Source organism: Crocodylus porosus, unplaced genomic scaffold, assembly GCF_001723895.1.
Source record: "Crocodylus porosus isolate Cpor-Errol unplaced genomic scaffold, CroPor_comp1, whole genome shotgun sequence".
NCBI lineage: Eukaryota > Metazoa > Chordata > Crocodylia > Crocodylidae > Crocodylus > Crocodylus porosus.
This window is the reverse complement of record NW_017728886.1, coordinates 130130013-130146520: the sequence shown is the minus strand read 5'-3', so window position 1 is coordinate 130146520 and position 16508 is coordinate 130130013.

Genomic DNA, 16508 nt, shown 5'->3' with positions numbered 1-16508 from the left:
TCCCGGCTGGCAGCAGCTCCCCAGAGCCGGGGCTGGCTGCAGCCGGGAGGCTCCAAACAGCTGTGCCAGGGTCCAGCATCAGCTCCGCACTGGCACATGCAGGCACACCTTGGAGAGGGTGGTGGGGGAGGGACCCGAGGCAGCACAGCCCTGGTCTCTCCCCATCTCCCGGCACGGAGGCGATGAGCCCAGTGCAGCTGTGTGTAGCCAGCCCAGGCTCTCGGCAGCTGCAGCAAGCAATGGGCAGAGTGCAAACAGCTGCGCCAGGCTGCACAGCTCCGGCATCAGCTCCATGCTGGTGGCGACTGCACGGGCACCTCAGGGTGGACTGCGTTGCCCCGCTGTCTGCCCCAAGGTGCCCCGCTGTCCACACTGAGGTGCTGTGTGCCTGCACAGCTGTTTGGAGCCTCCTGCCTGCAGCTGGCCCTGGCTCAGGGGAACTGCTGCCAGCTGGGATCCTGGGCTTCTCTCAGCAAGCAGCTGGGATGCTGCAAGCCCTGCTGAGAGCAGCTCAGGCTCCATCACTGGCAGCAGCTACCCAGAGCCAGGGCTGGCCACAGTGTGCCCAGCAAAATGACCCCATGTGCCACACTCGGCATGTGTGCCAGGGGTTGCCGACCCCTTCCTTAAGGGATTAAATAAGATATATAGAAAGAGCACAGGCTTTTGAGAACTTGAGTTTACCTTATCAGATGCACAAAAGCTTGTGTTCTTTAGACATCTTATTTAGTTAGTATATGAGGTATATATCTACCCTCCCTTCGGTCTGACTTCAGACTAACGTAGCTAACTACCTCTTTCTACAGTTGTATAGTGCTATGCACCCTACCTGAAATACCAAAAACATAGACAAAAACTGGACAATAGTGCACCTTTTTCTTTTTTCTGGACAACAACTTACTTAGATTTACCCAAGCTCTAACAGCACAAGTGAGATGTAGTGGAAGAATTTGCTACCTTCTGCTCAAAAAGGGACACTTTTTGAGCCAAAATTACTGGGTATGGAGGTGGGCAGGGGGAGTGGAGGACAAATTAGGCTGTCTCCTGTATCCCTTATTTCTCTGGATTTAAAATTGACCAGATGGTCACTGAAATCAGTAGAGATGTCACTTGAGAAGGAAATTGCCTCCCTACTTTTAGGCCTGAAAATGATAGGGAATTAAAGTGATAGTGCCACAAAGATACTTTAATATGGTCAAGGCAACAATACATTTGCAAACAGACAGGGAATGAGAAATAGAATAAGTGTCACTTTAAGGTCTTTTTTATGTTGGAAAACTAATTCATGTTTTAACAGTTAAGAATGGTTCACCAAGCCAGGAAAGACCAAGATTTATGAATAATAGTAGTGCAAATGAAAATAAATATTCCCATGCTCACAAAGGATCCAGGTAACACATTAGTTTAGTTAGAGCTAGAGTCTGACTTTGCTTTTGACACTGAGTAGTACTTTATTTGATTTCAATGGGACTTCCTGTGGAGGAAGTTTGACTCTGGGGATCACAGTCTAAGCCTTTTAGAGCAGTGCTTTTCTACCTGTGGTCCATGGACCCCTGTGGATTCTCAGACTATGTCTACATCTACATTTGCAAAAGTTGACTATGATCAATCAAAAGTATGTGAATATGCACACTTAAAATTCAAAGAAGTCCACACCTCCATTCAAAATTTTTAGGGGTCCACAAATGAAAAAAGGTTGAAAACCACTGTTTTAGAATAAGGGCCTGATTGTGACTAGATCTCTTTAGCTGCTCAAGGATGGACGACAGAGTACAAATGAAGCTTTTCCTCCATTGTGATCCTTAGCAGGAGCAAGTCACAATTCCCTCTCATCTATCGTGCTAGCAACCCCAAAGAACTTGGCTGCAGTTAGGGTAACAGCAGAATCTCTCCCATCTCTCCCAGCCAACAGTGGGATCAAAATAAAACTAACAGCGAAAGAGCTAATATGTAGGTTTTTTCAAAACCTACAGCATAGAATATTTTAATCTGGTGGATTTTGTTACACAACTGAGTGTGATCCAGGAGTCATGAGCAAGACAGCCCACACACAGTTCTTAGGCAAGGAAGCCCACACACAGGATACATTGTGTTAAGCAGGCTGCAGACCACTGCCACAACTAGATATAAATAAAACCCTGATGTCCCTTTTTAGCTAATCAAGCAGCATGCAAGCTCTGCAAACCAGACATACTTCCACTGGTCAAGCACATGTTGTGGGGCTGACTACTAGGGTTCTTAATATATGACCCAACTTTAAAAATATTCCAGATTGGAGCATAGGTGAGCAAGGATAAGAGTGCATACCTATGCTTATTAGACCAACTAAGACTAGCCCAGATGTTGACTTGATGTATGAGCTAGCAACCCAGCTCTCTGAACACTGCTATTTGAACCAAGATTCAGTGTAGCTTTAGGCCACACAGATGATTGTATCCATAGACTCTTTTCCAGATTAAAAGAGGCAATCTGAGGGTGATATGAAAAGAAAATCTGTACCTTTGTGACCTACAGCCTGGACTACAAGGGCAGGTTGTCTGCGGATTGGGGTCAAGGTGGCTAAAAATAACCAGGTCAGAGGTAGGAAAAATACAGTTTAAGGTTGGGGCAAGCAGTTGGGCTTTCCTACTCCAAACACACGCAGATGTTTTCCAGATCAGGTTAACCCATTCCCACATTAAGTTAGTCCACTTATGTAAAACTAACTTAGATTGGGCTTGCCATTTTTGGCCCAATTTAAACCCCCACAAACATCTGCACAGATAGGTATTTACATAAGTCTAACTCTAGTTAGGTCAATCTAAATGTAATGTCTCTATGTACCCTAAGTGTCCCTACAAGATCAAGAACAGAGGAACAGAAATCCTGATAGAGACCATAGCAAGCAGAGCCATCATCGTGGAGGTTCTGAATATCCATTTAGGACTTTTACTGAGCTACCCCACTCCAACCTAATATGTTACAATTATGTGTATTTTTAAAAAATAATATTTCATATTTTTAGGCTACCAATCCTAGGAATACCCCCCTGTGTCTTAAAAATGTATAAGAGGATCTGTCAGGAGGTAATAATTATAAATAATTATTTTTGTTTTAATTCTACTTTTTCTTTTAAGACATTTTTGTTTTGAAACAAGTCATGACACAAAGAAGTTGCTATACTAAGTGAAATCACAGTACAGATACTAGCTAGTCTAGTGAGAGGTTGACCTAAAATATAATACCTGTTTCGCTAACTGCTGCAATATTGTACTAGAAATAAAGCCAACCTGCATGTACTTCCACCCCTAAGAAAGCCTGAAAAACAATCTCTTTGCGTCCTCATGTATTCACTGTGGTTTGTGTCACTGTGCTCTCTTCTGCAGCCATGCAAATTGTATTCTGTTTTAGAGAGAAATGTCTCCATCCTTTCTCACTTTCCCAGCAATAAGAGTATATCTATATTGGTTGCCTAGGAACTTACGGATTTTTCTGATAATTTACCTTATCATTAATAATAACCTTAGAAATGAATTTGTGTGCACAATAGATATAGGGCTCCTTGTTTTTCTTTTCTGATGTGATAGCTGTTCAAGCACAAGTGAATGTGTAAGGTAGAGAAGTGAGATAATTACATGTTATGTGCTCTGCCAATGGGAATTCCCTTCTGCTTGTGTTCCCAGCATCTGGTGATGCAGAATCACCTTGAGCAGGAGACATGGCTCTGCAAAAATGTTCATAACCAAAGCACAACTGATAATAATACTTTGAACTTGTTTTCATTGGCCGAGTTCAAGTTGTTTTTCAAATACTAAGTACATCATAACTTTGATATGAATAATGGATCCAATTCTGTCCTACTTGACCCAGAAAGGTTTCCACTGACTTCAGTAAAATCTTTTCTTGAGTAAAGATGGCAAACCTATTACTACTGTCCTTTAACAGATCAGCACACTTTGGTGTAGCATTACTACTTCCTTTAACAGATCAATTACACTTTGATTTTAAGAAGCTGCTGGGTTCTTATTTCTGAAAATTGGGATAATAAATAAAGCACCTAAAGATGGTTTAGAAACTTAGTTGTAGTCACCTAAAAATGCAGATAAGTATGTACTAGGATTTTTCAAATCAATGGGACATAGACACATCAGTATTTTAGAAAAAAAATCACATCAGATACCAATCTCCATGGTTAGGTAAATAATACCATTAAAAACCTGCCCCCCTCAGCCTAAGTATTCTTCAGTTTTTCAGGTCACCAGTCAAGTTGTTTTTAATTCAATTTAATGGGGTTGCACTGGAAACTCAGAGCAGAACATCATCCAAGATATTTAATTTCCAGGTACCTTTAAACTGGCTCTTGGGAATCCACTGAGTATATACAATCACAAGCAAGTGGGAAGGTGGCCAGCAATTTCTAAACTTCTCACTAAATGAAAAATGTCTTCTTAAAAATGATGGCAGGGAGATGATCCTATATGGATTGCCTCATCCACAGAAGGTAAAGCTATTTGTCCCCTACAATTAGCTAGTAGGAGGCAACTCTATATTTTTTCAGTCAATAATTGCAAATCCTCATCAACATGATAGGAGATTTATAGGTTTCATGTTACATATACTTGCCAAACCACACATTAAGCTCCCTATCAGCAAACACCCACACATCCAACAGGATGACTGACCTAAAGCTCACAAAAACAATTGCAAACAATATTCTGCAAATTCAGGGCAAGATCCAGGGTCTAACTGAGTTCTAGTGTAAGTGGACAGATTTGAACCTAATGGAAGAGTAACACATTATACCACATCTTGAATTCTTTGATCCCAACTCTCAAAGGTAAATTGTAAATATACGGAACACATGCCACAAAATACCCACATGAATATTAAGACAGACATCCAGATTTTCAACAGGTACAAAACAGCAAAGCCTATGCTGGAGTTATGCTGATTAACTCCAAACTTACAATTTGGCCCATATTTTTTAAAGAATGTGGATTTTTTTTCAATCTTTTACTTAGATGCCCTGAAAATAATCAGCAACATTTTGCACAGCAGCTTTTCTGCAAATTATCTTCCATATTTAGACCTGAAATAACACTTAGCTCCCATTCTGTAACTGTTACTCTCACAAATCTTCACTTTTATAGTCCCCTCATTAAAGTGAAAAGTCATGGCTATCTTTTAGAAGCATTCAAAAACATCAGGAGAGTAAGAGGTCCATCATAAAAAGTGCAGATAATCCCAATGAAAACATTCAAGCATAAAATGCCAACAGACTTGCTTGGTCCAGGCTTCTTGTATGAATGTAGGCAAGCTAATTTGGTCTCTCCACTTAACTATTTGTAAAATAAGGATAAGATTCTCATACCTCATCATAACATTAAAGATTGAGAGACAGTCATACACTTTGGGCATTTATACATATGCTCCTGGAGTGGGAGGGGACACTTTAATTAGAGCAGTTCCAAGAGCTGCCCTAATTAAAGCACCCAGAGCATCTCATGTATCAGCATCCCCACACTTCAAACGTACAATGGGGCCACTTTAACTAAAGCTCATTGAATGAATTTAAATTAAAGTGTTCCTCCTGCCATTTTGAAGTGCAGGGACACTGATACACAAGATGGTGGAGGTTGATGGAGTGCAATAATTCTCACGCTCCAGCAGACTCATGCTATAATTACAGCCTTGCTGCTCATGTATAGGCACCTGATGAGTGCTAACAGAAGTTCAGGACCCCACTCTAACTCATGGCACTTTACATAAAGTGTAATGAGTTAAAGCACTCCCTTCCCCAACAGTTGGGGGAAAAAATCAAGCCTGCCTTCACCAGCCATCCTGACCAGCAGGTGAGGGGTGCTCCAGTAGCTGGAAAGGGGACTATTCCATCCTCCCTAGCCCTTCCAGCTATGGCTGAGCTAGCCCAGAAGCTGCTGCTGCCACTCTCAAGCCTGGCCAGAGCTCAAGGTGGGGGTGAAAGGCAGGGCCCTTGCCTCAGGGGCCCAGCCCAGCTCTCCACAATACCCCAGCCAGTGTAGCTGGCAGGGGGCTGCAAGGTGAGGTTCCACCCCCACCACATCCCCCTCCACTCTGGTTGATATAACAACCTGGCAGCTGCTGATGCTCCCTTCCCTTTCTTTGACAGCCCCAGAGGTTGAGCTAGGCTAGTGCTTCCATTGTCCATAGTGGGAGAGAAAGGGGAAAATTCACCCTTGAGGGAACACAAGTTCCCTAACGTGTTTTTAAGAGTGCCTTAAACTGTTACTTGATTAGACAAGGGTTAACTTTTCACACTGTGAGCCATTTTAAAACCTCTCTGCAGCTGTGCACATGTGTTAGGTCATGGCTCTGGAGTGGTTTAAGGTTTAAGGGGCAAGATTGCACAAAAAATGTCACTTCTGTCTATGTCCTATGGGAATGGGGGACATATTTGTATGTAAAGTCTTGTCTAACACAGAAATTACCTTGTCTACCAGGCATGTTGATCCATATGATAGCATACATCTCCTATACTTATTCTGAAATCAGAGCATTTCTTATCGATTTCCCTTAAACTCCTTCTCAAAAGAAGTCTCCCTATGCCTGACAAAGGGTGTTTGTGCCTGAAACCTTACAAAGAACTTTTTTCCAACTATTTAGTTGATCTAATAAAATATATCACCTCTACCCAAAGAACCTTGCCTTTCCAAAAGAAATACACTAAATAGAAAATAGGATGTTTTACTGCAGTACATAATTGTCAGTAGGATGGTACACCATAAAAATGTTCAGTGGGGCTAGAGGGAGGTTAGACTGGGTTAAAAATGGCCACCCAATCTAACTTAGTTCACCCAGACCTTACACTTATGCCCAGTTTCAGTGATTGGAAATCAGTCTAAACCCATAACAGTACAGAAGCTCCATGTGCATTAACCAATCTAAAAATGGCAGAACCTGGTCTAAGATAGCCCTGGATCAATGTACACTCAAACTTAATCAATCTAGGTTATATCGGTATATGGAATTTCAGTACAGTTATCTGCGCAGCCCCAGGGCTGAGAAAGACAGCCACTAACCCCAGTCCCAGAGGTGTTCTTTCCCTACTGGCACCCCTTACTCTACCCCCCAACCAGCTTGCCCCCCTCTCCCCACTGCAACCCACATGCCACTGCAGGTGCTGGTTTTATCAGCATTCACTGATGTCAGGAAGTAAATATTGGTCAGGGTAGGGGTAGAGGTAGGGGTAGGGGCAGGAGGAATGCAAGTTCACTGGGGGGTCGGGGGTGGGAAACTAAAAATAGGACCTGGTCCCTCCAAGTCCCCCTGTGGATCCTACAAGATCCCCTGACCCTCCCAGACCCCAGAAATCCCCCACAGACCTCACCTGCACCCCAAACCTCCCCATAAACACTGCCTGGACCCTGATCACTCCCACAGATTCCACCTGCCCTTTCATCATCCTGCAAATGCTATCTGCCCCCAGCTGCTGCCCAATTCCCTCAATTGATCCCACAAATCTGGCCTGCTTCCCAATCCCTCCCATGGAAGCTGTCTGCACCCCTGATCATTCTTGTGGATTATGCCTGCCCCCTGGTGGCCCTTCTAGCCCTCCAATCCCTTCACAGATGCTCACAGCACCCCTGATTTCCCCAATCACTCCTGCAGATACAGTCTGCCCCGAACCCTCCCATTGATCTCACCTGCTCCCCCATCCCCTGCAGATACCACCTGCCCTCCCCTGATCCTTCCCACAGACACTGTCTGCAACCCCAAATCACTCCCATGGAAGCTACCAGCACCCCCAATCTCCAGATTCTTCCTGCAGACCTTGTCTGTCCACCCCAATTCCTCCCACATACTCTATCTGCCCCCCAATCACTCCAGTAGACCCCACCTGTCCCCCCAATCTTCCCAAGAATGCCGCCTGTATCCCTAATCACCCCAATGGATCCTGTTTGGCCCCCAAACCCCTCGTGGGACCCCCAATCCCCCACAGTCCTCCCAATCCCCTTTCACTAACCCACCTATCCCAACTTACCTTAGATTGAGTGGCCATTTTTAACGTGATCTAACCTCTTCCTAACCACCCCAAATGTCTGCACTTGGACCACTAGACTAAGTGTCATCCACAAGAACAGCCCAGCCTAGACCGACAACGAGCAAATATTAAAGGGGGTAAGAGAGTGAACATGATCAAAGGGGATAAAAGGGTGCAAAAGCTCCCATGGTTCACCAAAAGCATACAGGAATGTCTCCTAGCTAAAAAGGAGGTGTACACCCAATGGAAGGGAGGGGCCATCACCAGGGAGGACTATACCTCATTTGCTCAGGGCTGTAGGGTCAGGAAGGTCAGGAAGGCCAAGGCAGAGATGGAACTGGGACTAGCTACCCAGATCAAGGACAACAAGAAGTCCTTTTTTGAATACATAGTGGGTAAAAAGAAGGTACTGGGTAATGTGGGGCCTCTGCAGGACACTCTAGGAAATCTGGTCGTTGCACCAGACAGCAAGCTAACCTATTTAACAATATCTTTGCCTCCCCCAGGCCTAGGGTCAGTGAGGTTCCAGTCAGGGAACTTCTGGAGGCACTGGACATATTTAAATCAGCTGATCCTGACGATCTTCACCCCAGAGTGCTGAGGGAATTAGCAGAGATAATTGCAGGACCCCTGGCACAGCTCTACGAGCACTCATGGTGCTCTCGCGTGGTGCCAGAGGACTGGAAAAGAGCCAATGTCATTCCCATTTTCAAAAAAGGGAGGAAGGAGAACCCAGGAAACTATAGGCCAGTCAGTCTTACCTCGATCCTGGGTAAGCTTTTTGAGAGAATTATCCTGGCGCATGACCACGAGGGGCCAGCAGGGGAGATTATGCTTAGGGGCAATCAACATGGGTTCATTAGAGGCAGGTCCTGTCAGACCAACCTGATGGCCTTCTATGACCAGTTCACAAAATCCTTAGATGCAGGTGTAGCAGTGAACGTAGTCTTTCTGGACTTTAGGAAGGCCTTTGACACCGTCTCTCATCCCATTCTCATTAAAAAAACTAGGAGACTGTGGCATTTACACTTATACAGTCAAATGGGTCTCTAGTTGGATGGAGGTCCACACCTAGAGAGTGGGTCTTATTTGACCTGGAGGGATGTGGGCAGTGGGGTTCCACAGGGCTTAGTCCTCAGGCCTGCACTGTTCAACATGTTTATCAGCGACTTAGACAAGGAGGTAAAAAGCACCCTGCTCAAATTTGCAGATGACACTAAGATGTGGGGGGATGTGGGCATGCTAGAAGGCAGGAATAGGCTGCAATCGGACCTAGACAGGTTACAGGGATGGGTGGATGAGAACAGGATGGGTTTCAACTCTGACGAGGAGAGGAAGAACCAGCAGCATACCTACAGGCTAGGGAACTCCCTTCTCATCAGTGCAGAGGAAGAAAAGGATCTTGGAGTCATTACTGATGCCAAAATGAACATGGGCCGACAGTGTGGGGACACACTCAGGAAGGCCAACCGTACCTTGTCATGCATCCTCAGATGCATCTCAAGCAGGTCCAAGGAGGTGATCCTCCCCCTCTATGTGACACTGGTCAGGCCGCAGTTGGAGTACTGCATCCAGTTCTGGGTGCCGCATTTTGGGAGGGATGTGGACAACATGGAGAGGGTCCAGGGGAGGGCCACTCACATGATCAGGGGCAGCAGGACAGGTTCAATGAGGAGAGGCTACGGGACCTGAACCTGTTCAGCATCCACAAGAGAAAGCTAAGGCAGGATCTAGTGGCCATTTACAAACTAGTCAGGGGAGGACTAACAGGCATTGGGGGAGTCCCTGTTTCCCCAAGCACTACCAGGAGTGACAAGGAATAATGGTCACAAGCTGGCAGAGGGTAGATTCAGGCTAGATATCAGGAGGCGCTACTTCACTGTCAGGTCAACTAGGATCTGGAACCAACTTCCAAGAGAAGTGGTGCTGGCTCCTACCCTGGGGGTCTTTAAGAGGAGGTTAGATGAACACCTTCCCAGGGTCGTCTAACCCCAGTACTCTTTCCTGCCATGGCAGAGGGTCAGACTTGATGATCTGCTCAGGTCCCTTTCAAACCTACCATCTATGAAACTATACCTGCAATCTCATATAAGAAAATGAGACTTCTTTTTGTTCCCCTTCCACTTCCCCTATGCCCAGAATAATGTCATAAATAACCTCCTTGGCAGGAACAGATCCATAATTACTGGCTCATGTAGTAGGATGAACACCACAGGTATCATAGAAAAAACTCGAGTAAGAGATGACCTATCCCAGAATTCCTCTCTAAGTTCCTACAGAAAGATACAGTTCAGCCTTGTTACTAGGAACTTCATCCTGCAAATCACTCCTTCAGATGCATGTCCTCAAGCATGTGAGTAAGCCCACTGATTTACCACTCATGTAGCTAAAAAGTACACAGATGATCTAGTCAATAGTACCAATCAGATGCTTCAATTACACAGGTGCTTAAATGTCATGTTGTTCCTTCAGGACACAATGGAGCCCATAAGGAAAGCTACTGAGCTCCCCGGGGCTGCACATGTACAGATGGACCTGGATTTTCAAAAGAGCTCTGCATCTATAAATATGGCCAGGGTCTTAAAAGTGTTCATACTGCCATTGTGACACTGGGGACCACTATGATATTATGTATCATAGTGTGACATCATAACATATGTTGTGATATGCCACTATTTTATTTTGCAAAATATTACTAAGGAAAGACTTGGTCTGTTATAAAAATCACTCTGTATGAGCTACTATTATGCAGACAAACTCAATTCTGTCTCTGTATCAATCTGATGCAGATTTGAAGCAAAATCTCTTTAGTGTGAATAGACATATTTAAGTTCTTATAGAAATATTCTGTGAAATTATGTAGACTCCATGCCATTTATCAGTAAGCATCTTGCTGTTTTGCAAGGTGACTTCGAATAAAATCCAGGAGCTCCTTGATTTTTTTCTTTTGTTTCTCTGTGCCATTTTCTTTAATTCAAAGGCCTTTTCTCTTGCCTGGAATGTAATTTGAGACAGATGCTGAAACTTTATATCTGACTTGATTTTCAAAGTACTTCATCAAGCTCTTTATATTATTTTCCTTTGTGTATCATTTTAAAGTCCTTCAGTGACCAAAAAACCCCCCAAAAATAAAAATCCTCTTTCTTCCCTTGTAAACTTCCTATTTCTTAGTGGATTGCCCCTGCCCAATTCATTGCTATTTTGAGGCTTTAAAGATTTTCTGCCACATGCTGCAATTAATGTGTGACTCCCAATGTGAACTGAAACATTGTCTCTCCAGGGCAACTTCCCCCCCCCTCCCCCCCCTCCTTTGTTGATTATGACCCTATACATTTGTGGGAAGGAGAGCTAGCATGTTTCAGTGTCTTAGAAGACAATAAAAGAATATTTTATAAAAATGTGTTTTCTATTATTGTTCTTTCTATATGCACAACCTTCACAGGTTGCTTACCATTATATTTTTTTATTTAATAAGAAACGTATACTTCGATACCAGTGCTTGACTAGCACTGTGCGTTAGGAAGGTACGCTAGCTAGTGTTATAATTAAATTCCATGTTTGGCTCACAGTACTCATAAAAACTACATCTTTGATTAACAGATCAAATATGTAACTTCCCTTTATTTAATATATGGAGAGCTGTCTCTTCTTAAACATGCCTTTTTCCTATCCGGTATCAAAAGAAATACAAAAGAAAAGGGAACAAAAATATTTTAAAAGTTCATTCATTCATGAAGTACTTGGGCATTGCAGTTACCTTTTATTCCTTTTTCTTTTAAATGAATTTATTGCTGGTAAAATGAACCAGATTGACAGCACAAGAACCAGCAATCTTTTATTCAGGTACAGCATGGACAGTTCAAGCTTCACTCCATTGTTCAAACCATGCATCTCAATCCTGTCCCTGAGGGATTATTCCCAAGGTAAATGGGGAATAAAAGTTTCCAAATCCCCTCAGTTTATGGACTCTAAGAGACCATGAATAAGTGCGTCAGACAGGCCTTATCTACACTATTCTGCCTGACCTAACACAGTTTGACCTTGTACACTATAAGTAGCCACACTTTACTATCAATAAGTTTAGAGTGAACCATTTTAAAACTAGATTTAAACATTCTTAAGAACTGCCATAAAGCCAACATACAGGAGCAATTACTGTATCAGAACTTGTGTTACATCTTCCTGGTCAAGGCAAATATATCTCATCCAAGGGTCCCCAAAAGAGGATAGGCACCAGACATATGCTCTCACAGAACGAACTATAAGGCAACTATGCAATGAGGACTAGGATAAAGGATCTGAGGAGAATTTATTCCAATAAGTATAAGACTGAGATTTGTGGACTCAGTGAACACAATGCACTAGTATGAGCCAAGGAAATAGGAGAGGATGCTATTAAAAACACTCTAGCATTTTCTCCCTGCAAACAGTCTGCCTTGAAAATTGTATTCTTGGCTAGAAAGATGCAGACCACTAATAGCCACATTCCTTTTGGTGGATTATATTTCAAAACTCCACTTACAAGAAGTCTTGTTCTATGTATGGGTGAAGTCACATGTTACACTTATACCATACAAAATCCATGGAATGTTAAGCAGTGGTAAAGTTAGAATGTGTTATGAACAGTCACAGGTTAAGTGTTAATACCGTTTCACACCTGCACAGCTCTGACTTGCCACTAGAGAGCTGGCAAGCAGAGGCATGCTAGGAGGCAGGACACCTGGCCTTTATCCCTGCTCTAGGGGTGGGGGGGCTGAGAAAGGTGCATCCTGGGATGCTGAAGGACTGCAAATTGCTTGTTTTATCTCCATAGTGCAAACTGAAGCAGGGCAGGGCAGGGCAGGGCAAACAATGTAGCAGGGCAAACACGCTGGCATGCATCAACCAATGCATCTCATGTAAAACTAAGGAAGTGATACTCCCGCTGTGCTCAGCACTGGTGAGACAACAGTTGGAGTAGTGCATCCATTTCTAGATGCCGCATTTCAATAAGGACATGGAAAAACTTGGGAGGGCCCAGAGAACAGCTGCCCATATGATCAGGGCCTTGCAAGGCAAGCCGTATGAGGAAACACTGAGGGACCTGGGCCTCTTTAGCCTAAAGAAGAAAAGGTTAAGAGGGGACTTGATAGCACCTTACCGCTATATCAGAGGAGTGCATCAGGAGCTCGGTGAATAACTGTTCACTAGGGCACCCCTAGGGAAGACCAGGACAAATGGATATAAACTCCTGAAAGGCCACTTAAGGCTTAATACCAGAATAAACTTCTTCACAGTCAGGGTGTCAAAACTCTGGAATAAACTCCCTCCAGAGGTCACTTACCCTGGAGGTTTTCAAGAGGAGACTGAACAGTCACCTCACTGGGGTCACTTGACCCCAGTTGTCTTCCTGCCGAGAGTGTGTGTGTGTGTGTGTGGGGGGGGGGCTGGACTCGATGATCTGCAAGGTCCCTGCCAGCTCCTAACAATCTATGAAGTTACTCTAATATAAGCTAGGTAGCACAACCCAGAATTAAAGCTTGCAGCTGAAATGGAGAAAGTTTTGAGATGCTCAGAGAGCACTTAGCACAAGTTGGAGAGCTTTAATGTGTAGATAGTTGTATTTTAAGTGCCCTTAGTCTCAATGTTAGGTCAGGCCTCTTTTGGTTTGCTATCTGGTACTATGTAAACCAATACAGCTTGTTCCATGGTCAGACTGTCAGTGACTAAACCAGCGCTCCGGCCTGGGCTTGTCTAAGTGAGGAGGGTGTGTGGACACCCAGAAGGACTAAAAACAAGACCAGGTGAAGGGCAGAAAAGTTCCCTGTGAACCAAAGGACATCCATACCTAGAGAGGAGATAGGCATAACCAGGTCACTCTGCCCAAAGAATCACCAATGATGCAAAGCAACTCAGCTAGGGTTGTTACAGTATCTAAGGTGCCCCAACCATTGCAGTGGCCTTAGGACTGACTTTGACTTCACTTAACATAGGATAACATGTAACTTCATCCTATTTTGACTTTACATCTAAGGTATCAGTTTCCCCTTGTCCCCTGGATATAAAAGGAACACAGGCTGCATAAATCCTAGCAGAGGCTGAGAATTGGCCTGGTTAAAGTCTTTGGAGTAACAGAGAAAAATTAATTCATTTCATACAGCTATAGAGTCTCCTCTAACACTTCATGGACCTGGAATGACCTGGAGCAGTGGAGTAAACACCCCCCCCAGTATTTTGGATACAGTATCTGTATTGAGACAGTGAAGGCAAGATACTAAAAGGTACGATATTTTATCACATACAGGACTCACCTTTTCCCAAAAAACAGCTTCTGGAAATTACAGTGCATGTTATGTGCAAGATATAGAGTGATAGGAACTAGGCAGAGGTGGCACAGGGTCTCCAGAGCCAAAATCCCCATACTCAAGATGGGGCAGAGGTAGTGCAGGGCCCCCAAAGCCTGATCCTAAACTGCAGGCCTGATACCACCAGGGTGGTAGCTACTCAGGGGCCCCAGAACCTGATCAAACTCACAGATTGTTTCCATGCCTCTCATTTGACCCATGGGATCAAAAGGTTGAGCACCACTGGTCTACCCTGAATTTAAGGTCACTCTCAGCTAAACTTGAGCCATGTGACCTGCTTTTTTCCATCTAAAAGCTAGGAAATATGACTTACCAGAAAAGTTTGAGAGAGCTAGAATCATTTCGTCTCAATTAGAGAAGGCTGAGAAGGAATGTGTTAACAGTCTTCCAGTATATGAGGGGTGGTTATAAAAAAGATGGTGGTAGATTGTTCTTTGTGGCTACAGAGAACTAGACAGGAAAAAATGGTCCTAAATTGCATCATGGGAAGTTTAGGTTGCATATTAGGAAGAACTTCTTAAACATGAGGGTAGTTAAGCATTAGAACAAACTACCTGCAGAAGTTGTGCATCCTTGGAAATCTTTAAAAGCAACTTGGAAAACACGTGGCTGGGATGATTTTCGACAGAGATGGATCCTGTCTAAGCAGAGGGTTGGACTAGATCAGGGTTGTAAAAAATATGGCCCATGGCCCAGAGGAGTCATATGATCCAACCCATGGGTCTCAGAACAACCCCGTGTACCACATGCAGCAAAGACAGCCAGTCTGGCGCACACTGCATACTGCATGGGGGATCTCAACCCACTGCTGCAGGGTCTGGGGTACACACTAAATGCAGCACCTGTATGTGACTGGCCCTGTGTGTTGGCTGTAAGGCTGGTACAGAATGGCCCAAGAACCATCTCCATGCATCGGAATCAATGTACAGGGATGCTCTAGTGTGGGCACTGTGTCAGCCCCTGTGCACCACAACTCCTGGACCAGGGCCAGCTCATTTTGCATTGGTGCATGGGGCTGGTCCAGGCATGTGCATGTTGTGCCCCAACAGACCAGCCCCACATGCTGTCTCTGGGGCCAATCCAGCACAGGCACCTTATACAGCATATGTTCCAAGCTGGCTCCATGTATGAGCTCCAGATCACAGCCAGAACATTGCACACAGAGCAAAGGGCTGGTCCAGGGTATGCACTGCAAGAGTTGCCTATGCTCTGGCTTTGGTTCATGAGGCTGGTCTCTGGACCCAACAGCTCTGTGCCCCTCATCTAACCCATGGGGCCAAATGAATTTGACACCCCTGGACTATATGATCAGCTAAGCTCCTCTCAAGCCCTGTTTTTCCAGAATTTTACCAGCATCTTATCTTGCAGCTCACCCAAAAGCTTAGGACTATCCATTTAGGACTTCTTGATTCTGGAACAGAGCCTCTATAAGAATCAGCTCAGGAATGACTTGTCCTTCCTTCTGAATTTGGTTCTAAGTACAGGGACAAGGAGTCTGGAAAACAGAGCAAGGAATTTTGAGATCAGCACAGGTAGAATACTTGTAATTAATACTGAAGTGCTCAAGTACACATCAAACACTGCAAAGAGAGACAAGCATGGAAACGAGGGAAGGGGCAGGATTCAACCAGGGAACCAAAATTTCAGCAAGACTCTAGGCTCTCTGAATTATCCAAACTTCTTGATCTAAAAAGACTCAAATGAGTGGTAAAAGCATTGCTGTATATACCACAGCTGTGCTTTGGTAGTGAACTTGTGTCTGAATCACCAATTCAGCATTGAATTTGATTCACTACCAGTGTTGGAATGATAACTTCAAGCACTCAGAGCAGCTATGTGAGTCACACACAGGGTGAGCAGAATACTGAAATAGAACTAGCTTTCTAAAATCAACACACAAGCCCTAGTGACCTGCTTGGAATGTGGTATGCCAAAGGACTGCAGGTTTGGGTTTCATAGTTCCTAGGGTCAGAAGGGACCTGAGCAGATCATCGAGTCCGACCCCCTGCCATGGCAGGAAAGAGTGCTGGAGTCAAACAACCCCGACAAAGTGTTCATCTAGCCTCCTCTTAAAGACCCCTAGGGTAGGAGCCAGCACCACTTCTCTTGGAAGTTGGTTCCAGATCCTAGCCGCCCTGACCGTGGCGCCTCCTGGTATGTAGCCT